At 49.8% G+C, this 15543-nt stretch overlaps 2 protein-coding genes across 2 annotated transcripts in view; both read right to left on the reverse strand.

Annotated features, from left to right (window-relative positions):
- The window catches only part of LOC125439818 (SLAM family member 7-like), a 273063-nt gene that overhangs the window by 117630 nt on the left and 139890 nt on the right, over positions 1 to 15543 (reverse strand). The window lies entirely within an intron of this gene.
- Positions 1 to 15543, reverse strand: part of LOC125439826 (T-lymphocyte surface antigen Ly-9-like) — a 109628-nt gene that overhangs the window by 32214 nt on the left and 61871 nt on the right. The window lies entirely within an intron of this gene.

A 15543-nucleotide genomic window follows, 5' to 3' on the forward strand; every position in this document is an offset into this window, starting at 1 on the left:
CCTGTCCAGGTGAATGGGATCCTGGGGGGATCTGCCTCTTTCCCTCTCAAGTTATCTGAAACGAAACCAGTGGCCAGTGTTGAGTGGTCTTTTCAAGCAGGGTCTGGTCCAGAAATGCTGATTGCTGAACTGAGGGATGGAAAACTGGAGTGGCAAAATACCTGGAACCCGTTCAGGCAGCGGCTGGAGATGGCGGATGAGACCACGCTAAGGATCAGGGCCCTGGAGAAGGAGGACGGCTGTACATTGGAGGCTCTAGTTGTGTTTGCCTCTGTAGAGGTTCTCAGGCAGACCTTCCGCCTCTCTGTCTTTGGTGAGGGTCTTTGCCTCTTTCTCCTGAAGCTGCACAATTCAGAGACCCTCCTCCATGGCGAACAAACACCTTGATGCATTTCTCTATCTGTTCCCCCTGAGCAGAGCCTGTCCCGGATCCAGAGATACGCCCCCACCTGGTCTCCAGGACAGCAGAGGTGTGCAACGTGACCCTGCACTGCCTGGGGTCTGAAAAGGGGGGAATTGAGGTCTCCTGGAAAAGGGGGAACTCTTCTGATCAGCCGGGTGTCCCGGAAGAAGGTTCGGACGCGGATCTCCACGTCTCCTGGGGGCCCGACTCCCTGGACTCCACCTTCACCTGCCTGCTCAGCAACCCCACTGGCCAGAAGAGCGCCTCGTTGGACTTGACCAGCATCTGCCGGAGTGAAGGTGAGGAATATTTTGCCCTCAACCCTTCTCCGTTCTGCAGAGGGGCTGCTTGGTGTGGCCTGAAAGACACTTCACTGGGTTTGACAACGGGCCTTAAAACAGCTAAACTAGGAGTTATAATTTTGAAGAAATGAATTCCTTTTTCTTCTTTTTGAAACCTGCCTAAAGTTGTGATTTGGTGCAAACCAGGAAAGCGTCCCCTCCCTGCCTGAAGTGTGGGTCGGGCTGCCTTGGGAGGGGCCACAGCTGAGTGCAAGAGCCCCCCCCCCCCTCCGGTTCCAGCAAGAGCTGCCTGTGGCTGAAGAAGACGGGGCCAGCTGGAAGGGCCCTGGGTGTCGCCTAAGCCCAGCAAAAGAGTCTCAGTCGTCGTGGTTCGTCCCTCCCCGAGCCCTGGAGGCAGCTGTTCTTCATTGTAGGAAGGCCATTGAGGGGGGGAGGGGGCTGCTTGCAGCAGATGCCCAGACCGGTTTGTTCCTCCTTGCAGATGACGGCCATCCCGTGTACGTGTGGATCCTTGGTCTTGTGGCGTTTCTTATCCTGGTTGCAGGTGTGGGGTTTTGGCTGTGGAAGAAAAGGCCATGCCCAAGAGGTAGGAGCTTCGCTTCATCTACCATCAGCTCTGGTTGGGGGGGGGGCATCTTTCTTGCTCTGGTCCATCCCCTCCAGGCCACAGAATAACCTCCCTCCTGTTAAACTCCACATCTTTTCCCCTGACAAAGCCTGTGAAGAGAGACCCTCCCGAGTATGCGGCGGTGCAGAAGAAGAAGATCCCCCAGAATGTGATGAGGAACAGGTGAGCGTCTCCCAGGGCTGTCCTCTCGCAGCCCCGTGTTTCTGCTGGCCGACCTGGATGAAGCACTTCACACATTCCTTTCCCACCTTTGCTCTTCTAGGTGTTGCCCCCTTCTCCGTCTTCTCATTCTGGGCAGGAAGGAAAGGAAAATGGGCCTTGCCTGTTGCACCCACCAGGAAGGAAGACGTCTCTTCGACTCCCGAGCAGCCCTGACATAAGGGGTTAGTGGCAGCGGCAGCCCCCCAACAATAGCAACCGGCCAAGGCACTTGGGCAGTGATTCCAGGGTTTTCCCGGTCTGTGAGACACCCCTTCGACTCCTGAGTGGCCCTAGTATTGGATGTCAGCGGCAGCACCCCCTCAACCGCAACGGCGCTTGACTGAGGCAGCGACCGGCAGGGCGAGTCTGAGTGAGCCAAATTTCCTGGCGACAGCATTTGGACCCATGGGGATCGCAACGGCAACGACCCACCAGCAGTGAGAGACCTGGGGGGCATCTGTCTATTGCTGGCAGCCCCCAGACAGTAATGGGGGCTAGTGGCAGGGGCTCCCACAGAATGCAAAGGGCATCATGCTTGGAACTGTTTTGCTCGGTACTATCATGCACGGAACTCTCTTGCTTGACGGTCGCAGCAAGAACATGGCGGCGGACTGCCACACTCCATAGGCAACGGAGTTCAACATTACTATTACTGGATATGTTGACTGTGGGGGAGGGTTGGGGTTGATGCTTACAGTGTTAAGAGAATTTGATTGCATTAACTAGTTTAATTATTTGTATTGTTAGGTAGTAATGCTGCTATATTCTAGTCGTTTATAGAGTTAGTGTTAGGGTAGTGTGTTAATGTATTAAGCTTAGTTAGTGGCTGTTCTTACCTTTAAGTTATTGCTAGGTGTTGTTTTTTGTTAAATAATTGTGCAATAGTTGACAGCAGTGGCGAATTTGCCTAGGGACAACGGGTACCCCATGTCCCCGGGCACATCCATTGCAGTCACGTGGGGGCGCCAAAACATATCCCCCCCCCACAGACTGATTTTGCAAGCCCCAGCAAGCCCAGCAATTGAGGAAGCCTGACGTAGCCCCGCCCACTCTCTACGGTGGCCCTGAGTATCCGGGGGGGGGAGAAATACCACTGTGCCCGTAGGAGGGGGATTGGGGAGCTCCGCCTCCCCTCCCTCTCACCCAGAGTGCAGTGCCTTATTCTCCAGTAAGTCCTTGATGTTGCTCTCAAGCCTTCTCCCCAGCAGACAGGGGCCGCCAGCACAGGAGAAGTCCATAGGCCGGCTAGGGAGGCAATCTCTGCCCCACCTGCTGCCCCACAAGGAGTTTGTTGTGGGGAGGGGAAGGGGGGGCATTTGTTAGCTTGCAAACTCCTTTCCCTTCATCTCTCCACAACAGACACCTTGTAAAGTAGGTGTGGCTGAGAGAGTTCAAAGAGAACTTTGACTAGCTCACGGTCACCAATCAGGCTTCATGTGTAGGAGGGGGGAAACAAATCCAGTTCATCAGATAAAGGTCCAGCACTCATGTGGAGGAGTAAGGAATCAAACCCAGTTCTCCATGTTAGATGCCACCTGGCTGAAAAGAGCACATTCTTTCATCTTTGCCATACACTTAGCTCTTACCTATAACATCAGTTATGGGGGTCTCTTATGATTCTTTTGAATGTTTGTTTTAGACCAGAGGTAGGGAACCTGCGGTTCCAGAGCTGCATGCAGCTCTTTCCTCCTTCTACTGCGGCTCTCGAGGCCACCCCTCCACGGGGGGCGCCGTCCAGGGGAGCCCTGAGGGGAGTCCTTCTGTCCCAGCTTGGCCGAAGCAATGGGCCTGACGCCCAGACTTGCCAGCCCCGCCAGCTGCCGGCATGCACGTAGGTAAGAGGGGGGTTCTCGGGTTTGAACCCCCCCATTCATGTCCGAAGCTCCGCCCACCCGTTTGTGGGTTTTAAAAACATTTTTACTGTTTTTCGGGTTTTGGCCTGCAGGGGGGCGCATTGTTTGGGCTAGTAGCACCAAATTTTCAGGGATTGTTTGGGGGACTCTCCTGATGATACTACCCGGGTTTGGTGAGGTTTGGTTCAGGGGGTCCAAAGTTATGGACTCCCAAAGGGGGTGCCCCCATCCTCCATTGTTTCCAATGGGAGCTAATAGAAGATGGGGGCTACATCTTTGAGGTCCCATAACTTTGTCAGGGAATTCAAAATAAAGAGGTGTGCATCTTGTGCACAGATCGTGGAGATCTAGATGACAGCACCTGCTGCCAGAGTAAGTTGGCAGAAGCCTGGCTGAACCGAATCAAACCAGTCTGAACCGGTGCTGTGGCCTTCAATGTGATTGGGCAGTGTTTGTATAATAGTAGAGCACTATCATGCACATTGTTCTGTTAGGGTTATATGTTTACTGCGAAGCATGCTGCCGGTTTGTTTTCTGATGTTCACTTGTATATAGCTCGCACCTGTAAGTAAAATTCCTTCGTTGAAGTGAAGCTACTGTGTGGTGGAGTTATTTGTCTGCTGTGCCAAGCCGTCTTCAACTGCACTTATCTTTTCTGGTAACGCACCTTTCCGCTGATAAAACGCACGCTCTGTCAGGTTATGGGCCCAGAGTTTGGCGTTACACGAGAGTAAGGTAGTGCTGAGGAGTGTTGTTGGCGTGAAGAGCACGAGCTGTGAGTGGAACAAAGGCAGTCATGGCGTTTACAGCATCCAGTTTGCCTTTTGAGAGGCTGGACGGGTCGAACTACATGCCGTGGAGCTGTAAGATGAAGAGTTATCTTATCAGAGACGACCTGTGGAGCATTGTTGAGGTACCCCCTGCCGCTGGAGTTGCAGCTGAACGGAGAGCCGATGAAAGAGCAAGAGCTACTATCATCCTGGCAGTGGCTGACTCTCAGCTGGTATACGTGCAGAACGCCGCAAGTGCTCATGAAGTCTGGGAGGTGTTAAAGAAGCTGTACCAGCGAGACACAGCGGGTTCCAAAGTCCTACTCACGCGTAAGCTGTACAACCTGAAGCTGAAGGCTGGTGAGTGTGTCTCAGCTCACTTGCAGGCTATGCAGACTCTTTTCGCTGAATTGGAGAGCAGAGGACTTGCATTCCAAGAGGCTCATAAATCTTATCTCCTACTTTCGTCCTTGGACAGTTCTTGGGAGCAGCTTGTTTTGAGCTTACAGAATGTGAAGGAAGACGAGCTTACTTTCGATTTCGTTACAACCAGTCTGCTGGAGTGGCAGAAACAGAAGGATTACCAGCGTGCCTGTCGCTCGGATGAATGTGCCGTAGAGAGCGGTTCTCGGCCTGTCGGTGTCCGGAGAGGAAGAGCCGTGTCCGGAGAGGCTACGTCTGTGAAATCCTTTGCTGTGCGTCGTTGCTACGTTTGCGGGTCAGACAAGCATCTAGCCCGAAATTGTGCAAGTTCTGGATCTAGCCAATTGAGGCAACAGAAGGGGAAATACAAAAAGAAGTCTTTTTCTGAGAAGCAAGTCAGAGATGAATCTGCTTTGCTGGTTACGTGTGCTGAAGATTCTAAGACTGTGTCCTGGCTTATTGACTCTGCTTGTACTGAGCACATCGTAAATTCCAGGTCCCTGTTGGAAGACGTCAAAGAATCAACAGTTGCCCACGTAAGCCTTGCTGATGGCAGTCCAGTGGAAGTTAGTTTACAAGGAACTGCGTTTGTGCCTTCTTTAGGCAAGTCTCTTAAAAATGTACTGTTAGTGCAAAGTTTAGACTTCTGTCTGTTATCAGTAGCTAGTCTAACTCATGATGGTTATAAAGTTGATTTTGTGGACGATGTATGTTATGTGAAACTGAATGGCGTTGTCTGTGCAAAGGGAAAGCTTGAGAATAAGTTGTATAAAATGATTCCCAAGAAAGCAGGCAGTGAAGAACATGTTTCATGTCTATCTAACCGTCCAATGCATGACAACTGTGTCCATGCTTTACACAGAGTGTTAGGGCATTCCAGTTTTTCTACTTTGAGGCAACTTGCTAAAGTTTGTGATGTAAATGTTAAACCTTGCCGCAAGTACCTTGACTGTGCAGTGTGCAGTAAAGCTAAAGTGAAAGCCTATCCCTCAACTGCAGTCAGTCAAAGAAAAACAGATAAACCGTTTTCTCTTATTCATGTTGACCTAACTGGCCCGTTTTCACCAACACAAGGTGGTGCCAAGTATTTTATGGTGCTGGTGGATGATTTCAGCAGATATACTTATACTGTGTTGTTAAAAACCAAAGCTGAAGCTTTTGAAAAGTTTAAACAATGGGTGGCAATGATTGAACGCAACTTTCCTTATCGTCTTGCCAGATTACAATCTGATAGAGGTGGAGAATGGTTGAGCAATGATTTTCAACATTGGTTGGCTCAAAAAGGAATAATTCATAGGAAAACTAATCCTTTCTCGCCCTTTGAGAACGGGGTTGCGGAGCGTAAAATTTCTCATCTGCAAACCATGCGTGATTGTTTGTTGATGGATGCAAACTTGCCGTTTCATTTTTGGGGTGAAGCTGTCAGTACAGCTACTTATCTCATAAATAGATTGTGGAGTGTGACAATCAATGAAACACCCTATTACATGCTTTTTGGTAAAGCGCCCTCTTTGAAGCATTTGAGAGTTTTTGGGAGTTTTGCAAATGTTCTCATTCCAAAAGAACAAAGAAGGAAGGGACAACCCAAATATCGCCATTTGAGGTTCATTGGCTACCAGCCAGAAACCAAAGCTTATAGATTTTTTCTGTCTTATGGCCGTGTAATAATTTCGAGAAGCGCTAATTTTGAGAACCATACAGGTTGGGAGCAAATCCATGCTAATACTGAGGTGTTTTTGCCCTTATTGTCGGAACAGCAAGCTGCTAGTGGCAGCAGCAACCGGTCAGTACCGGTTCCTCCTTCGCCTATTCAAGGTCAGGCTCGCTCACCTCCTGTAAAAACAGAAACTGTAGTGAAAGGGGAGGACGAGACTGAGTCAAAGCAAAATGGAACTGACATGCAAAGTCCAGTTGTTCCTAGAAGGTCTGAAAGGCAAAATAAAGGTGTTCCTCCTGATAGATATGGGTTCACACAGACAGTTAGAGTGTGTCATACTTGGATTGAACCAAAGTCTTACAATGAGATGTTAACTAGAGATCCTGAAGAGCAGCAAAAATGGCAAGAAGCAATGCAAAAAGAATATGATTCTTTGCTTGAGCAGGAAGTTTTTGAGGAAGTTGAAAAGCCTCATGATCGCAAAATCATAGGTTCCAGATGGGTTTATAGAAGAAAAGCCTTACCTGATGAAAGTATCGTATACAAAGCACGTGTTGTTGCACAGGGCTACAGCCAAACCTATCTGCAAGATTTTGTGGAAACTTTTTCTCCTACAGCTAAAAGTGAATCTTTAAGACTGTATCTTACCTTAGCTGTAAAGAATGGTTTAAAAGTGCGCCATTATGATTTTTCTACTGCTTACCTAAATGCTCCTTTAATGCAGGAGATTTATATGCAACCAATTCCTGGCTTTAAAACCAAACAACAAAACCAGGTGCTTCTTCTAAAGAAGTCGTTATATGGGCTTCGTCAATCCGCAAGAAATTGGAATCAATGCTTAAATGATTGTTTGTTAAATCTTGGTTTCAAAAAAAGTGTTGCTGATCCGTGTGTTTACACAAAAGGTTCAAATGACAACCAAATCATCTTATTGGTGTATGTTGATGATTTATGTGTTGCAGCTAAAACTGATGAGGCAATCAATTCTGTCTATAATGAGCTAAGCAAACATTTCAAGGTGAAAGATCTAGGATATCTAAAGTCCTATTTAGGTATTGAAATAGCTCACAATCCTGAAGGTGGTCTTGTGTTGCTACAATCCAAGAAAATAGGAGAGCTTGTAAAAACATGTGGTGTAACAGATGCTAAAACATTTGATACTCCTATGTCTGTTGATTTTCTTAAAACAGAATGTGATGTTTTATTTGACAAACCTGATCTTTTTCGTTCTGTAATTGGAAGTCTTTTGTTTTTGAGTAATTGGACAAGATTAGATATTGCTTATGCAGTAAGTGTTTTAAGTAGAAGAGTTTCTAAACCAACATTTCGTGACTGGCAAAGTGTCAAAAGAGTTGTCAGATATTTAAAAGGAACAAGCAATAAAGGTTTATTGATTTGTCCTGATGACAGTAATATCCTATCTGCAGTAGCCGATAGCTCTTTTGCAGAAGAGAATGACAGAAAGTCATGTTCTGGGTTTTTAATTAAATATGCAAACTCTGTCATTAGCTGGAAAGCTAGAAAACAGAACACAATAGCATTGTCAACTGCAGAAGCCGAGTTCTGTTCACTGTCTGAAACTTGTTCAGAACTTATATGGACTCAACAACTGTTAACTGATCTGAATGCAATGTATGAAAAGCCTGTGAAAATCCTAGAAGATTCCCAAACTTGCATTCATATGGCTAATATGGAAAGCATGAAAGCAAGAACCAAATACATAGCAGTTAAATACCAAAATGTCAGAGAGTTTGTTCAGAAAGGTGACATTAAATTAGAGTATGTGCCTACGGAACGTAACTGTGCAGACATCTTGACCAAAGCAGGTACTTTACACAAGTATAGAAACCTATTACCTGAACTTGGTATTGTGACTGTATCCAGTGTGTTGCATGATGTGTAATGTAACCATTTAATATGTATTGTAAATGTTTTGTAAATAGATAATCTGTACCCAAGATGAGAAGGGGTGTCAGGGAATTCAAAATAAAGAGGTGTGCATCTTGTGCACAGATCGTGGAGATCTAGATGACAGCACCTGCTGCCAGAGTAAGTTGGCAGAAGCCTGGCTGAACCGAATCAAACCAGTCTGAACCGGTGCTGTGGCCTTCAATGTGATTGGGCAGTGTTTGTATAATAGTAGAGCACTATCATGCACATTGTTCTGTTAGGGTTATATGTTTACTGCGAAGCATGCTGCCGGTTTGTTTTCTGATGTTCACTTGTATATAGCTCGCACCTGTAAGTAAAATTCCTTCGTTGAAGTGAAGCTACTGTGTGGTGGAGTTATTTGTCTGCTGTGCCAAGCCGTCTTCAACTACACTTATCTTTTCTGGTAACGCACCTTTCCGCTGATAAAACGCACGCTCTGTCAAACTTTGGACACCCTGAACCAAACTTCACCAAACCTGGGATATATTATCAGGAGAGTCTCTTATTGATACCACCCAGGTTTTGTGAAGTTTGGTCCAGGGGGTCCAAATCTATGGACTCCCAAAGGGGGTGCCCCCATCCTCTATTGTTTCCAATGGGAGGTAATAGAAGATGAAGGTTACATCTTTGAGGGTCCATAACTTTGGACACCCTGAACCAAACTTCACCAAACCTGGGATGTATTATCAGGAGAGTCTCTTATTGATACCACCCAGGTTTTGTGAAGTTTGGTCTAGGGGGTCCAAAGCTATGGATTCCCAAAGGGAGTGCCCCCATCCCCCATTGTTTCCAATGGGAGCTAATAGGAGATGCGGGCTACACTTTTGAGGGTCCATAACTTTGGACACCCTGAACCCAAACTTCACCAAATCTGGGTGGTATCATTAGGAGAGACTCCGAAAGATACCCTGAAAGTTTGGTGTTTCAAGCTTAACAATTACACCCCTGACAGCAGGCACCCCCCCTCCAAATTTCCCCAGATTCTCCTTTTAAATCCACCCCCTTCGGCATGGATTTAAAGGGAGAATCTGAGGTCCTCAGTTTAGAAGAAGAAGAAGAGTGTGGATTTATATCCCCCCTTTCTTTCCTGTAGGAGACTCAAAGGGGCTTACAATCCCCTTGCCCTTGCTCCCTCACAACAAACACCCTGTGAGGTGGGTGGGGCTGAGAGAACTCCAAAAAGCTGTGACTAGCCCAAGGTCACCCAGCTGGCATGTGTGGGAGTGCACAGGCTAATCTGAATTCCCCAGATAAGCCTCCACAGCTCAAGTGGCAGAGCAGGGAATCAAACCCAGCTTCTCCAGGTTAGAATGCACCTGCTCTTAACCACTACGCCACATTGAAAGTGATGCTATTTCAGGGTGGGGGATAATTCACCCCAAAACAGCATCACTTTCAATGTTGTTTAACTAGGGACCCCAGATTATCCCTTTAATGTGGTTTTAAAAGGAGAATTTGGGCTCTCTAGTTTAAACACCATTGAAACACCATTGAAACACCATTGTAAGGAATTCCATAGAAGCAGAAATAAAAGGCTCTTTGGTGTAAAAGACCGTTTATTCAGACATCTTAGAAAGCTCAAGTACACGCAGTGGCAGGAATAAGATCTCCCGCCAGAAACACAGGTTATAACTCTGTCCATCCCATCCCCCCCTCCCGGATTCCCATGGGAACGGAGGGCTCATCTCCCTCGCAGAGATAAGGTCTCCGACGGAGAAGCTGGCCCATCGCCCGGGCTGTGGAATGTACTCAAGGCCAGGCGGCTGCCCCTCTCATCAACACCATTGAATCCTTTACACTCTGCCTCCCCTAAAAAAGACCCCTCCCCTCCAGGTTTGTGCGGAAAGGCGCGGTGGAAAGCAGAAATAAGGGTGGGGGCGTCAATATTTTCGGAATAAACCCATTGATTATACCCAGAGGAATATCCCACCCAAGAGACTAAATATTGCAAGCGTTTGCGATTAAAGCGAGAGTCCAGGATGGCGTCAATTTCGTAATGCTTGTGGCCATCAATAATAGTCAGTGGGGGTCTCTCCGGCGGGTCGTGCCAGGCATCGGAAACGGGAGCCTCCTTGAGTAAACTGGAATGGAAGACAGGATGAATGTTACTAAGGGAGTTAGGCAAATCCAATCGGGCAGTGACATCATTAATCACTTTAGTAATCTGAAAAGGTCCCACGAATCTTTTGCCTAGTTTAGAAAATTTATGCACGTCTCTGAGATTTTTGGTAGACAAATACACCCAGGCGCCCACACGCAGAGGGAAATCCGAGCGGTGCTTATCCGCTTGCAGCTTTTGGGAGTCTTTAGCCTGTTGTAAGGCAGTCTGGACCGTTTTCCACCCCTCAGCCAGAGATGAAATCCATTGTTGAAACTCTGGAGGATCCAATGCTGCCGCAGGTAGTTGCGGCAACGGCGGGAAGGAGCGAGCGGACACAATTTCGAAGGGGGTTTTTTTTGTACTGCTATGAACCGCATTGTTATAGGCGTACTCTGCAAACGGAATTAGTTCGCACCAATTGTCTTGGTGGTAGTTGGTGTAACAACGTAAATACTGCTCTAGGGTTCTGTTCGTTCTCTCCGTCTCACCGTCACTTTGAACGTGGTAGGGGGCGGCGACCGCCGGGGCGGCCCCTAACAACCCTAGAAAAGCTTTCCAGAACTTTGAAATGAATTGGGGGCCGCGGTCGGAGACCACCTTGACGGGGGCGGAGTGCAGACGGTAAACGTGCTGAATGAACAGACGCGCTAACTTAGGAGCGGAGGGGATGGAAGCACATGGAATAAAATGGGCTTGTTTGGAAAATAAGTCCACCACCACCCACAAGACCGTGTTGCCATGACTTTCTGGCAAATCTGTAATAAAATCCATGGAGATGACTTCCCAGGGGCGGGAGGCCACCGGGAGAGGTTTCAACAGACCATGGGGCTTTCCCGGAACGGTCTTGGCTTCTGCACAAACAGAGCAACCTTTGATATACGTTTCAATGTCCTTGCGCATCGCGCGCCACCAGAATTGCCGGCGGGCCAAATGCAGAGTTTTTAGAAAGCCAAAATGTCCAGCCGAGCGGGCATCATGGCAGGCCTCGAGAACCTGTTTGCGGAGGGGGGGAGGCACGTACCAACAATCCCCCCGCCGCCAAACGCCATTCTCTAAACGCAATTGGGAGTCGCCTTCCTCCGCCGGGGGCTCGCGTAGCCCCGCCTCCTCAAGTTTCAGTAGGAAAGGAGAGACCAGGCTGGGAATGGGCGGAGAAGGAGGAGTGGATGTCTGAGATCGGGTGACAGCCAGCCCTAATTGGGAGGGGGAGAGAACAGTGCGCGGAATGTCCCGTAAGCTGGCTCCACCCCCCTCCCCGGGTAGGCGCGAGAGCGCATCCGCCAATTTATTGGTTTTTCCGGGGAAAAAATGGACCGTGAAAGAGAAACGAGAAAAGAAATCGGCCCAACGAAGTTGCTTCGCGGACATCTTGAGGGGGGTGGAGAGGGCGGCCAAGTTCTTGTGATCCGACCAAACTTGAAAGGGGTGTTTAGCCCCCTCCAGCCAGTGGCGCCAAGTGGAGAGTGCTACTTTAATGGCCGCAGTCTCTTTATCCCCTACAGTCCAGTTGAGTTCAGCACCGGAGAATTTCTTTGATAAATAAGCACACGGAACCAGCCTATCATCTTTATTTCTCTGCAACAGGGCCGCCCCAAGCGCTTTGTCCGAGGCATCCACGTGAACCACAAACGGGAGATCCGGGTCAGGGTGCTTTAGGATAGGTTCGGTGGTAAAAGCAGACTTTAAAAGCTGAAAGGCTGTCTGACATTCTTCGGACCAGGAAAGGGGGGCCCCGGGCTTGGCGGACAGTGGATCTTTACCCTTAGTGCGTAAGAGGTCTGTGAGAGGGAGAGTCAGTTCAGCAAATTGGGGTATAAAGTCACGATAGAAATTAGCAAAACCTAGAAAAGATTGGAGTTCTTTTCGGTTGGTAGGGGCAGGCCATTGGAGGACCGCATCAATCTTAGCAGGATCCATTTTTAGGCCCTCGGGCGAGATCCGGTAACCCAAATAGTCAATAGAGGTTTGGTGGAAACAGCACTTGGAAAGTTTGGCAAAGAGGGAGTTGTTGAGCAAGCGTTTCAATACTTCCCGAACCAATGCTTCATGTTCCTCCATGGTTTGTGAATAAATTAACACGTCATCTAAGTACACCACTACTCCCTTGTACAATAAATCATGGAGAACTTCATTGATAAGGGCCATAAAAGCTCCGGGGGCCCCACTTAACCCGAATGGCATTATTAAGTATTCAAACTGTCCAAACTTTGTGTTAAATGCAGTCAAGTGTTCATAGCCTTCAGCAATTCTAACTCTGTAGTAAGCCTCTCTCAAGTCCAACTTAGTAAAGATGCGTCCTTTGCCCAATGCGTCTAAAAGGTCCTTGATCAAAGGCAAAGGGTACTTATTGGACAGGGAGACTGCATTGAGACCTCGGTAATCTGTGCAGAGCCGTAAAGACCCATCTTTCTTTTTTACAAACAATACAGGAGCAGCATGTGTGTGTTTGGTGGCCCGCCGTATGAACCCGCGAGCGAGGTTCTTATCTAAGAAGGCACGAAGTTCCTTCTCCTCATTGGGACTCATGCGGTAGATTCTACCTTTGGGCAGTTGCGCCCCTGGCTGTATTACGATTTTGCAGTCAGTGTCTCTATGGGGTGGCAACTGATCGCATTCTTGCTCCTGAAATACTCTGGCTAGATCTTGGTACGCCGGTGGGATGCCGGTAGAATCGGGAGCAATCGCTGATGAAGCCAGGGGGGGGTGTGTGTCAGGAGAAGTCGAGTTTTCCCCCCAATTCATGTGTTCCCCGCAGGGAGGGTCAGTGAATTCCAAGATCCTTTCTTTCCAAAGGAATTTAGGTTCATGCAACAACAACCATGGCATGCCCAGAACTATAGAGTGTTTGGCCACTGGCGCCAGAATAAAACTAATTTTCTCCCAATGGTCGGCGCAGCGGAGGAGAACCGGCTGCGTTTTGAACTGGGCTGGTCCTTCGCTCCCGAGAGGACTGCCGTCCATTTGGGTGAATGGTATGGGCTTAGCCAGGGGGACTTGGTCTAGACCTAGCTCCTCCGCCACCTGGGGCCGCATTAAGCAATGGGAGCAGCCAGAATCCACAAGGGCTGAGGCTATAATACGAGTGTGCTTAGCGGGGTTGGCCAGAAACGCTTGGATTGTAATGGGAGCGCTGCCTTCACTCACCGCGTCTGGAGTCGAACCCATGTCCATGGGGGCTGAAGAAAGGCAGACAGCTGCTTCCCCCTCCTCCGGGTCGCCTTCGATGACTGCCTTAGACGAGCCCGTTGGGGGTGGCCCTGATTTGCGTGGTGGCTTGGCAGATGGGGTGCACGCGGCCGGAGCGGTTGGCTTCTGTTTTTTCGGGCAGTTGGCGGCTAGATGACCTGGACCTCCGCAGTAAAGACACAATCCCAGTCGGCGACGGCGCTCGGAGGTGGTCTCGGTAGGGGCGGCTGGACTTGGCTTGGTGGACGTAGTGGCAGGCTTCGGGCGTGGGCGGCCTCCGGCACGAGCGTACTCTAAGCGAGACGCCACCTGGGATCCCAATTCAATCCAATCAGCAATAGTGCGGGGGACCCGAATTAAAAACACCGTTTCACGTAGCTTGCCGTCGACAGCATCCGAGAAGTATTCGCATTTCATGCGCTCAGGCCACTCAGGAGGAAGTCGAGCAGCCGCCGCACGAAATTCACGGGCAAATTCTGCAAACGAGCGGTTGCCTTGCTGAATAGTTTTGATGGTGCGGATAGCTTCATTTTCCGCACCCGGATCTTGGAAGCGAGCCCTTAAGGCTTGGAGGAAAGCGGGTACCGTGCGAGTATCTTCATCTTGCAGGTTCAAGAGAGTCACAAACCAGTCGGCTGCTGCCCCATCCAGGACTGAGCCGATGTCCCTTATTTTTTCGCGCTCAGACCGGTATAAATCGTCATAGTCCTCCATGTGGGCATCGAGTTGCAAGATGAAGTAGGGAAGTTTGGAAGCGGTCCCATCGAAACGGGCAGGTATTGGAGGTCTGTAGTAACCCCTCTCCATGGCCCTTGGCGCCCGCAGGGGCGGCGGTTGCGCAGGTTGAGCGGGTTGAGGCAGCGGTTGCGCAGGGGGGGGGCCGGAATCGGTGGAGGTATCAACGCCGGTGCCGCTGGTGTTCCGGTGGGAGCCGGTCCTTGGAAGGTGGCTGGACCCAGCAGCGTCGCCCCTCTGGCGCCGGCTGCACCCGTGACAGCGTAGACTCCAACTTGGGTTGTCCTGGTCTGCTGCTTCTTCAGTTCCCTCTCCAAGGCAGCCAGCTCGCTCTCCTTGCGAGTCAATGCATCCTGGTGCGCATGCAAAGCTGCTTTCTCTCGTTCCAATTTAGCCAGTTCGTCCCGTTGAACAGCTGCAGTAAGTTCACTTTGAGTGCGCAAGGCCTGAACACTTTCACGTTGACGCTGTAAGTTCAGTTTGGAGTGTTCCAGGACTTTATCATGGACTGATAGATTCTGCGCATATTGCCGTTGGAGCGCATCCTTGGCACGGTCCAATTCGAGTTGGATTTCTTTGCGCTGCTGCTCCCGGTCTCTCTGCAGGTTTTCACGCTCTTGCTGCAGCTGTTCCCGTTCCTCTTCCCATAGCTGGCGTTCACGGGCCCATGCTTCTTGGGCATCTCGCAGTCGGCCCACTTCCTCATCCCAGCTCTCTTTCGATGGGAGAGGGAACAGATCCGGCTGGGAGTGTAGGCTTTCTCCGGATTCCTCGTCGTCTGGACGCGAGGCATCGTGCCCACCGGTGGCTCCACGGGGCATCTCAGGTGCCGCCGCTGGTCCGGGATCAGGGGGGTCCGATCGGAGGACGGTACGGATACCCCTCCCAATCCCAGGTTTAGTCCCAGTGTCACCGGTGGTCTTCGGACGGGCCCCAGTGCTGTGCCACGGTGGTTCTTTGGGAGCATCACCAAAATACGAGTCCAGGAATCGTTCGATGGACTCCTGGGTTGCCGCATGAAAGGTGGTCAGGCCCGTCTCCTCCGTGACAGGTTGCATCTGAGGTTTGTGATCCATACGAAAACGGGTAGATATCCAATCCACAGGCGCTCGATCCATAGACAGCGCCCCAAACGACTCATGTAAGTCCCCATGGTCGTCTTCACGTCCCTCGTTCCAACGGAGTAAAGGAAGACTCGTGCTGATACGAGGACGGGAAAGAGTCACCAGCGAGACCCGTTCTCCCGCCGGTTCCTCCAGATCCAGAAGGGAAAGGTCGGAGCCCTCTTTGGGGGCTACCGCACCTTCCCCAGAAACATCCAACCTCTCCATGCCGAGGCACCAGAGGTCCAC

The sequence above is a fragment of the Sphaerodactylus townsendi genome, linkage group LG01 (assembly GCF_021028975.2).
Source record: "Sphaerodactylus townsendi isolate TG3544 linkage group LG01, MPM_Stown_v2.3, whole genome shotgun sequence".
Taxonomy (NCBI): Eukaryota; Metazoa; Chordata; class Lepidosauria; order Squamata; family Sphaerodactylidae; genus Sphaerodactylus; species Sphaerodactylus townsendi.